This window comes from Geospiza fortis, unplaced genomic scaffold (genome assembly GCF_000277835.1).
Source record: "Geospiza fortis unplaced genomic scaffold, GeoFor_1.0 scaffold171, whole genome shotgun sequence".
NCBI classification, from domain to species: Eukaryota; Metazoa; Chordata; class Aves; order Passeriformes; family Thraupidae; genus Geospiza; species Geospiza fortis.
In genome coordinates, this window is record NW_005054313.1 from 1,742,340 (window position 1) to 1,750,616 (window position 8,277).

Below are 8,277 nucleotides of genomic sequence, written 5' to 3' on the forward strand. Positions count from 1 at the left end.
CTGGGCGCGGCCCGGGCCGGGTCCCGGGAACGGCCGGGCACTGCCGGTCCCCCCCGCCGCCTCCCCGGGTGCCAATGTCCCCGCACCAAGCCCCGCTCCAGGCGGAGCAGTCCCCGGTGCGGTCCTGCAGGGCCCGGGCAGGGAGCGAACGCTGGGCACTGAGAGGATAAAACGAGTAAATAAATGATGGGCCCAGCGCCTGGCATCTAAACTGTGGTTGCTTCTTGTTTTTTGAAAACACAGGATGAAAAGTATCTGGGTTTGCTGATCTGGGCCCACTGCATGAGTCTTCTGATTTTGACTACTGTCTCAGCAATATTAGGTTTCTGAAAGAAAACTATTAAAATGAATGCTGTTTGCTACTAAAATACAACTCCAGAACATCTGACCACCATAACAAAGTATAAGATATGGGTTTGTCTTTGTACAGGCTGTTTTTCCATTACCTAAACCAAATTACATGCATGGATGTCTGCACAGCCTTATTTCACTCCAGTCTTTATTTCTTTCCTCATGGTAGCATTTTAATTACGAATAGCACAATCTTCTCTTCTACCTTTCACCTTGGATTCCAGCAAGATTAAACCTGGGAATGCAAGGAAGCATCACTGTTGTTGCTGCTGGTAGATATTAACTGCAGTCAGGCTGATTAGTGAAGCGGCTGCTTTTCCATTTCAGTGTAGACCAGGTAGACCAGGTTCAGAGCAGAGGAACTAATTCTGTTGAGAGAACTCTTCAACCCCTATTCTGTTACTGTATGCTGTAATCATAGAATGGTTTGGGTTGGAAGGGACTTTAAGGATCATTAGTTTCAACCCCAGATGGTCCAGTTCTGGTCGTGTGATGAACCAGGAACCCACTGCCTTTCTGGGCAAGGTGTGCACATAGAAAACAAAAGCAGTCAGGAGGCAGAGGTGTGCGTTTGGGGGGCTCTCCAAAGCCTGGGCTGACTCTTGAAGCGAGCAGACACTGCAGGGCCACTTAGCTGGAGAACACCAGGGAGACACGGCACCTGAAGGAGCAGCTTGCCAAGCACACAAACCATGAGAAACAGCAGAGAAGGATGTGGGATCCGAGATTTCAGCACCCCCAGAACCAACCAGCCTGGGCTGCAGCCTCCATGTGTTTTATAGCATTTCAGACACGCTGCCAGTGCCTGAGGAACAGGAAGCAGCCCAGAGCTATTCGTGGAGCTTGTTAAATGTACATAACTGAAACAGGGTTTAGACAAGTACTTCTCACAGAGCTGTCCAATACCAGAGCCACTAATGAGCACATTTGCTAGGTGATCTCTCATTAAATATAATGAACATCAGGTATACTATATCAGATTACCGTGATTAATGAGGTTTTACTAAAATAGGTTTCTGCTAACTTTTGTTATTACTGGATCGTGCATACATTCGCTGTAAAAAAAAAAAGATTCTATCTTGGAATGCTGGTCTTGAAGTGTAAAATATTTTCCTCGAATTTCTACTAGGAAATATTTTCTTCAATTCTGTTTTTTCTTGTTAGAACAAACTAAGCCAACTTACTTTCTTTAATATCTCAGACTATGTTCAGATATGGATCTCAAAAGTAACCTGATTCCCTTTGGTAGGTGAACAAGTTGTTCAGTATACCCAGCACAGAACCAACAAAACTATACATTTCCTTGTCGTGCCAATAAAAGCTTTAATTTGAAAAGGAGGTCGTTTTCATGCTTGGCTCTGACTTTGCAACTACCTCTGTTCAGGCAAAATTCTGTGTCTGGGAAGACTCGTTCAAGTCTGCTGCTTGTGGGGTCAGCTGCAGGACAAACACCTGCTCAGCCCCTGCTCTGCTGTTCCTCCTTCTCATGCAAGAAACAAACGCAATGCAGCACACACCACTGACAGCAGCAAATTAAATTGCATTCTCTTTTTATTGAAGCACAGTGTGTTTTGATCAGAGCATCCACTGAATCATGCCAATATGCTTTTTATAGCTTAAGCATTTTCGCATTTCCTAACAGTTTTTATAGATCTAGCAGCTAACACTATTAGAATTGCAATACAGAATATCAGAGAATACATGGCTACTTTCATTGTAGATTGTGAGGGTAAGGTGATAAATACTTTACCTTGTAGCTAAAAGTCCCATCTAGTCATACCAGGGAAGGTCTCAAGCAGTGACTGTCATTTTTGCTTCTGCAACACTCAAGTTTAATTAGTATTACCTTTAATTATAACGTTGTATCTTACCAGAAAGGAAAATCTACCTTCCCTTGTAAACTGTTTTCATTATTGAGCAGGGCTGGGTCAGGCTGTAATATAAGAGGATTCAGGATGTTCTAAATTTCTGTTAATGAAGTTTTAGATTATCTCCTTTTTCCCCCATTTTTGAAACTGTATTTGTGCAAAATGTATTTTCCATACCATTCTTTCTTATGAGTTGGGAGAAAAATGTGGATTTTTAACTGCCAAAAGCTCTCTCAAGTCTTAGCTGCTGCTGGTGGAGTTTTATATGCAATTTTCTATTTTACAGTGGATTCCTATTTGTCACATTTTGCTTTTCTTTGCAAATACAGTGCAGTAGAATCTTAAAGCTTGTTTCTTGACAATCCTTGGAATTAACCTTAGAAAGAACAGAGAACTTGACTTCATTAAGGAAAAGGCAGTGCCTGCCTTCTTGGAAGGACATAGAGACAATTAAGACAGAAGATCAGCACTAAGCATGCAGAAGGGAGAATGAACATGCAAGGGCTGCCTGCTATCAGCATTTGCTGTGTCTGGAAGAATCAATTCATTTCAAGAACTCTACTGGCACAGAAGGATGTTTAATAGAAGCCCACATGAATTAAGTGTTGTGCAAGGCAGCCTTGTAGCAGTAATTTTGGATGCAAGTTTTGAGACATCCCAGCATTCAGCATATTCTTCCCTGTTTAAAAGCACTATCATACATTTTACAGAATGTCAGGCTATTATGAGTTATTTGCAGTAAAACATTCAAAATTATTGTTTTCATAGGTCAAATTATCTCAAGTACCTTAAATGTTCCCCTGCAGAGAGAATCTAATGCCCGAGCTCTCATGCACAGGCAGTGCATTTGTTATTCCAACCCTCTGAATTTACTTACAGGCAGAATTAAATTTGAAGAATCAGACCTGAACATGTTATCTTTAAAAACAGGAAAATGTCTAAGATAAAAAGCAGCACAGCAAGCAGAATATACTGTCATCTAGAGTGTGAACATTTGAATAATTCAGAGTAATTTCAGTCCTCAATTTAATTTCATGCATAAGACAAGCACATTTACTTGCCATCTATTAAAAGAACACAAATTTTTGTTCCACAGCTAGTCAGATCTTGAATTCCTGCTCCAATTTGAAAAACTTAAGTCTTTAATTCAAAATTTTCCCAGATTAAGGATTAACCATGGTGATTCTGACATGAAATTCTAATTCAGGTACTAACCTTGAAATTCAGATTCTGACTTGAGCTTTGAACATAAAATAAATCTTTACCCTGAATTTGTGTTATCCTATGCATATGTATTTTATAAATTAAAATTCATTGATGGGCTGGAGATGCCTGATAAATGACATCACAGCTTTGTGTCATTACCTGCCTGCTCAGAGCTGGGGAGGGGGTATGATGCCTGACTGTCTATTCAACTGCATTACAGCTATACAGTGTGATCCTTAAATTCAGAAACACCACAGAATGTTCCTCTTAGTACTCATCTTACTGCAAGATTTCCTACAAATCTGTGCTGGTTAAAACTACGTACTGGTTACACAATTAAAGTTACCCTATTAAGAAAAGAATTACATTAAATCAATGTCAAAGAAGATTTACACTGCTCCCACAGGAATTCCATTTATAGTCTAATTTTCAGAATCTAAATGAAATTAATTTTCTAGTCCCAATTTCATTTTAGGTTTACAGGTCAGTTTTGGCACCTACATCTAATGTAAGTAATACATTACATGAACTTCAGATGAATTAGAGGTGCTAGGCTTAAATTGTTAATGATCAGCAGCCCTGCTCACAGAACACAGAGAGAGGCACAATGAGAGCAGTGTAGGACCAGACTCCTGTGAAAACATCTATTAAACTTCTCTCACAATACATTAAAAGAGGGCAGGGGGGAGAAACCCAAACCCTTCTGTAGAGTATTACAGCTGCAGGACAGAACATACAACCAGAAGTGCAATTCAGGAAGGGTGGGCCCTTGCACATTTTGTTCAAAATACCATGTTCTCCTTTGATCTCAAAAAAACCCAGACATAAGAGTCTAAGGGAGGGTCTTGGAGTCCTGTTTATGCTGGACCACTCTAACCAACAGCATCTGGCATTCTTGCATTGAGTGCTCCTGAGTTTCAAGGCTACAAACCTGCCTCTGGCCCTTCTCACCTGCTCCAGGGAGGGAGAATGGACACAAGGAGCTGCATGGCACCTCCTGGGCACCAGCTCAAGACACACGAGGTGCAGGAGGATGTCTGTGTGTGCGGATGGCAGGCAGGAACAAGAAGCAAAAAACCATTCTTGGCTGTATTGACATAAAATATGGATGGCAGGCAAGAAGCAAAAAGCCATTCTTGGCTGTATTGACATAAAATATGGCATAGCTGTCCATTCAGTGCAAGAGGAGTTTTGTAGCTGCACTTTCCTTTTCATAAAAATGTGTCTCTTTTCCACATTGATGTATTAAATATCCATGGTAACAGCAGGGGACAACCAATTGATTATACACAGCAAGTGGTGAAAACAGTGCAATAAATAATGAATAAAAGGACAACAAAAGAAAAACCTCTTTTGCTATAATACCTTTCAGTTGAGAAACAGGAACTGACCAGCATCCCACTACTGGGATATTTACATTAATGTTGTTTACTTAATAAATTTGTTCTTACCTTTGGTACTGTGGTTTTGACTATGCCATGTTAAAAAAAGAACAAACACACACACCACATCAGAACACCTGATTAATTAAACCTGTATGTGAAAGCCCACCCACTATCCTAAAACCTATTTATTTATAGACAAAAGAAACAAAACTGGTGTCTGTGTTTGCACTTTTCTGTCTCAAGTGCCTAGTTAACTGTTCCTCCAGATCTGTGTTTCTGGCTACAAGCAGACCAGTTCTCAGGTTGCATCCCAGTGCATCGACCATGGCTACCTCTGCAGACCCAAGACAGACCCAGACCTCACAGTTTAATCTCTCATGAAGTAATGGCTGTAAGCACTGACCACAAAACACTTACTCAGCACCAAAGCATTTAGGACAAAATAAATCTTAAGAACAATGAGCTGGTCATTCTTGGAAACTTGCCTTTCCTTCTGTGTGACTTACACTGCTGCAGAGAGGAAGGCCCATCTTCATCCACCCTCTCCTGCAAACTCTGCCTTGGTATTGGAAGTATTTCTTCCATCAGTCCCTGCCAACTTTATCCTCCTATGATTTGCAGTTTGCAGCCTGACAAACCAGCTGCATCCCTGAGAACTGCAGCTATCATTCCTGTAATTACCACCTCATGGGTTTAGTCACATACAGCTGACACAGGGGAACCACTGAATTGCCTTTTATTCCTTCATCAGCTAGCTCCCTATTAGGTTAGATCAATACATCTATACAGGAAAGTAATATAAAGAAGTACAACCCACCATATAGTAACTTCCTCTCACCCACCTGGCCACATACAGTGCTCATGAAATTATTACAACTTGGTATTCTTCAGCTATTACTCAACAGTGGCTACACTGGCAAAAATCAATTCCTCCTTCACAATAAAATATTTTACTAAGCAATAAAAGGGCCAAGTCCTTTCAGACGATTCAGGAAAGAAGGCTTCAGCCTCCAGATTCTGTTGTACTAAGCACAATGCAAAATAAAGATCAATGTGACAAAAGAAGAGCTCATACAAGTAAGCCAATCTTCTGTACACTACTAAGCCACATTAAAAAGCCTTTTAATCCCTTGTATCTGACAATGCCTGCTGGTTTGAACCCCAGAGAGTTAATTCATTCAGACTCTGTCAGTGAAATCTTTTCATGGCCACCTGATTGTCACATCGTCCAAGTTTTTATACCAATTCCGTGAGCTGCCCAAGCCCTGTGGAACACCTTTGCACTGAAATAAATGGGTATGAACACATCCTCCTTGAAAGAGATGTGCAGAAGACCTCTGAAGGAAATACCCACCCAAATATCACTGGGTACAAGTCTCCTCCTCAATCACAGAGATGCGTGTACTGGCACTTTAAAGCAAGTACCTTGCTCAGGTACCAGCCCAGGAGAATCCACCTCCAAGGCTGCCTTTTAGAATGAGACTGCATGTTCATGTTCATGGGAAACAGACTAAGGGGGACCCCAGCTAGACCAGGAGTACCTAGGCAGCAGCCCTACAGTCTGTAGGATGGATCTCACAGGGACCTGCTCCAGGAAAAGCCACTTGCATGGTAAAAATGACCTAATGAAGGTGGTATTTTCTACATTATTTTTTCCAAAAGCAAAAACCAAGTCATTCTTCCCCAAACATTTAATATGCAGAAAAACTAAACACCCAGGGCTACTATGGGAGGACAATGGCATTTGTCAAGACTTCCTTGGACACTGTCCATATGCCACACCTACTACAGGACAAAAATTACCAGTTTTCCCCCTGGCTAATACCAAGGAAGATAAAGACTGGATCAGTCTGGTGGATGGGTTATAAGAGCTAGAAAAAATTTTGCTTTCTATTGTAGCAGTTACTAAGAGCTTTGGTCAGGAACTGCCATGGTTAAGGCCCAGCTGGGTTTCTGTGGAGGGAGACTGGTGGAGGAGGCACTGCAGGACCTGTCCAAACCAAGGATCTCTCTCCTTTGTCCTTGGAGAATGGCACAAGTCACACAGACATCATGGCAGGCAGCAGCATCTAAAAATGGAAAAGATTATTAGGTCATGTAACACCTCTTCTAGCCAGGGATGAGACCTACGTTTTCTAAAATGAAATCTTTCAAACCCTAATTAAATGTAGTCAATCCTCATTAAAGATAAACTAGGTTAATATTTATGAGAGACATTCCTTGTGCTGCATACTATCTAACCTCATTTAAGGATGTATCTGGAAATACTTTAAAATACAGTTCAGCTGGCTTCTTCTGCCCATTGATTTTTATTTTTCAGAGCACTCTGAAATCATTCCTATTTATACTTTTGAAAACAAGTTGCTGGCAGTAAGCCAAAATTGTTTAGGCCCAAAACATGACCTTCCTTGAAACTGCTATAATCTGACTCAAGTAAACAGAATTTCCCTCACACTGTTTTTGTGAGGAGGGATGGGTGGAGAACTGCCCTATTTTTGACACACCCATAGACCAGTATCTACCCCTTTCCTCAAGCCTGCCTTTATGGCAAGGGCTTCTCTTGCTCCCCAAATATGTACACCCTGTCAACCCCCCATTTTCATATCTGTGTTCATTCTGCTCACATCCTGCTCTACAAGGAGAAGGCCAAAGGTTCTTCTAGCTAGTAGCTAAGAATATGTGCAAATAAACTTGTCTGAAGCTCTTTAAAGATATGGAATCCATTTGGTGGGCTCTGTTTGTGCCAGGATATTGTTGGAGCTGACCTGCAACTGCAAGCGAGGAATCTGGTTCAATTTCCATTTATTTCAAGGTCACTTATACCTGTAGCAGTAGGAATGTAGCAGGATGCTAACTGTGAATTGGGACAAATGTACTTCTGGAGCTCTGTAACCAATGCTAAATGCACTGTAAATGCCTAGAATTAGGCAGCTGACTTAAAAAGAGAATTCTGATTTAAAGGTGCAAAATAATATTATTATTTAGCTGTAGCTTAAGCTACAGCAAAATATGTAACAAATGTAGCACGTGGTTTCAACACGGGTTTTGAATTATATTGATGCAGATATTGTACAACAGGACAGAATCTGATGTGTGCCTCAGGCTTACTGAGCGTAACATCTTCCTTTTGACAAGAATCATCTCAAAAAGTTCTAGGTGTGCTGCAGAATGGAAACAGATCAGAGGAAGTCTTTGTAGAGCTTTCAGTACACAGCAGTGTCAGCTGGTTTACGTTTTCCCTGCTGAAGTCTAATAAACAGTAACCAGTGTTCAAAAACAGTGACAGAAACGGGAGAGCAACAGACCAAATTCGTCTTCATTGGTTTAAAATCTGGGTCAAGGCCTGTGCTGAGAGCAGTATTTCAGTGTAAAGAAAGCGGCGGCAGTTCCCCATCCCGCGTTTTCAGCACTCCCGTTTCAGCACGGCCGGGTACCGGAGCCCCGCGGGATGAGCGAGGCGGGCCCGC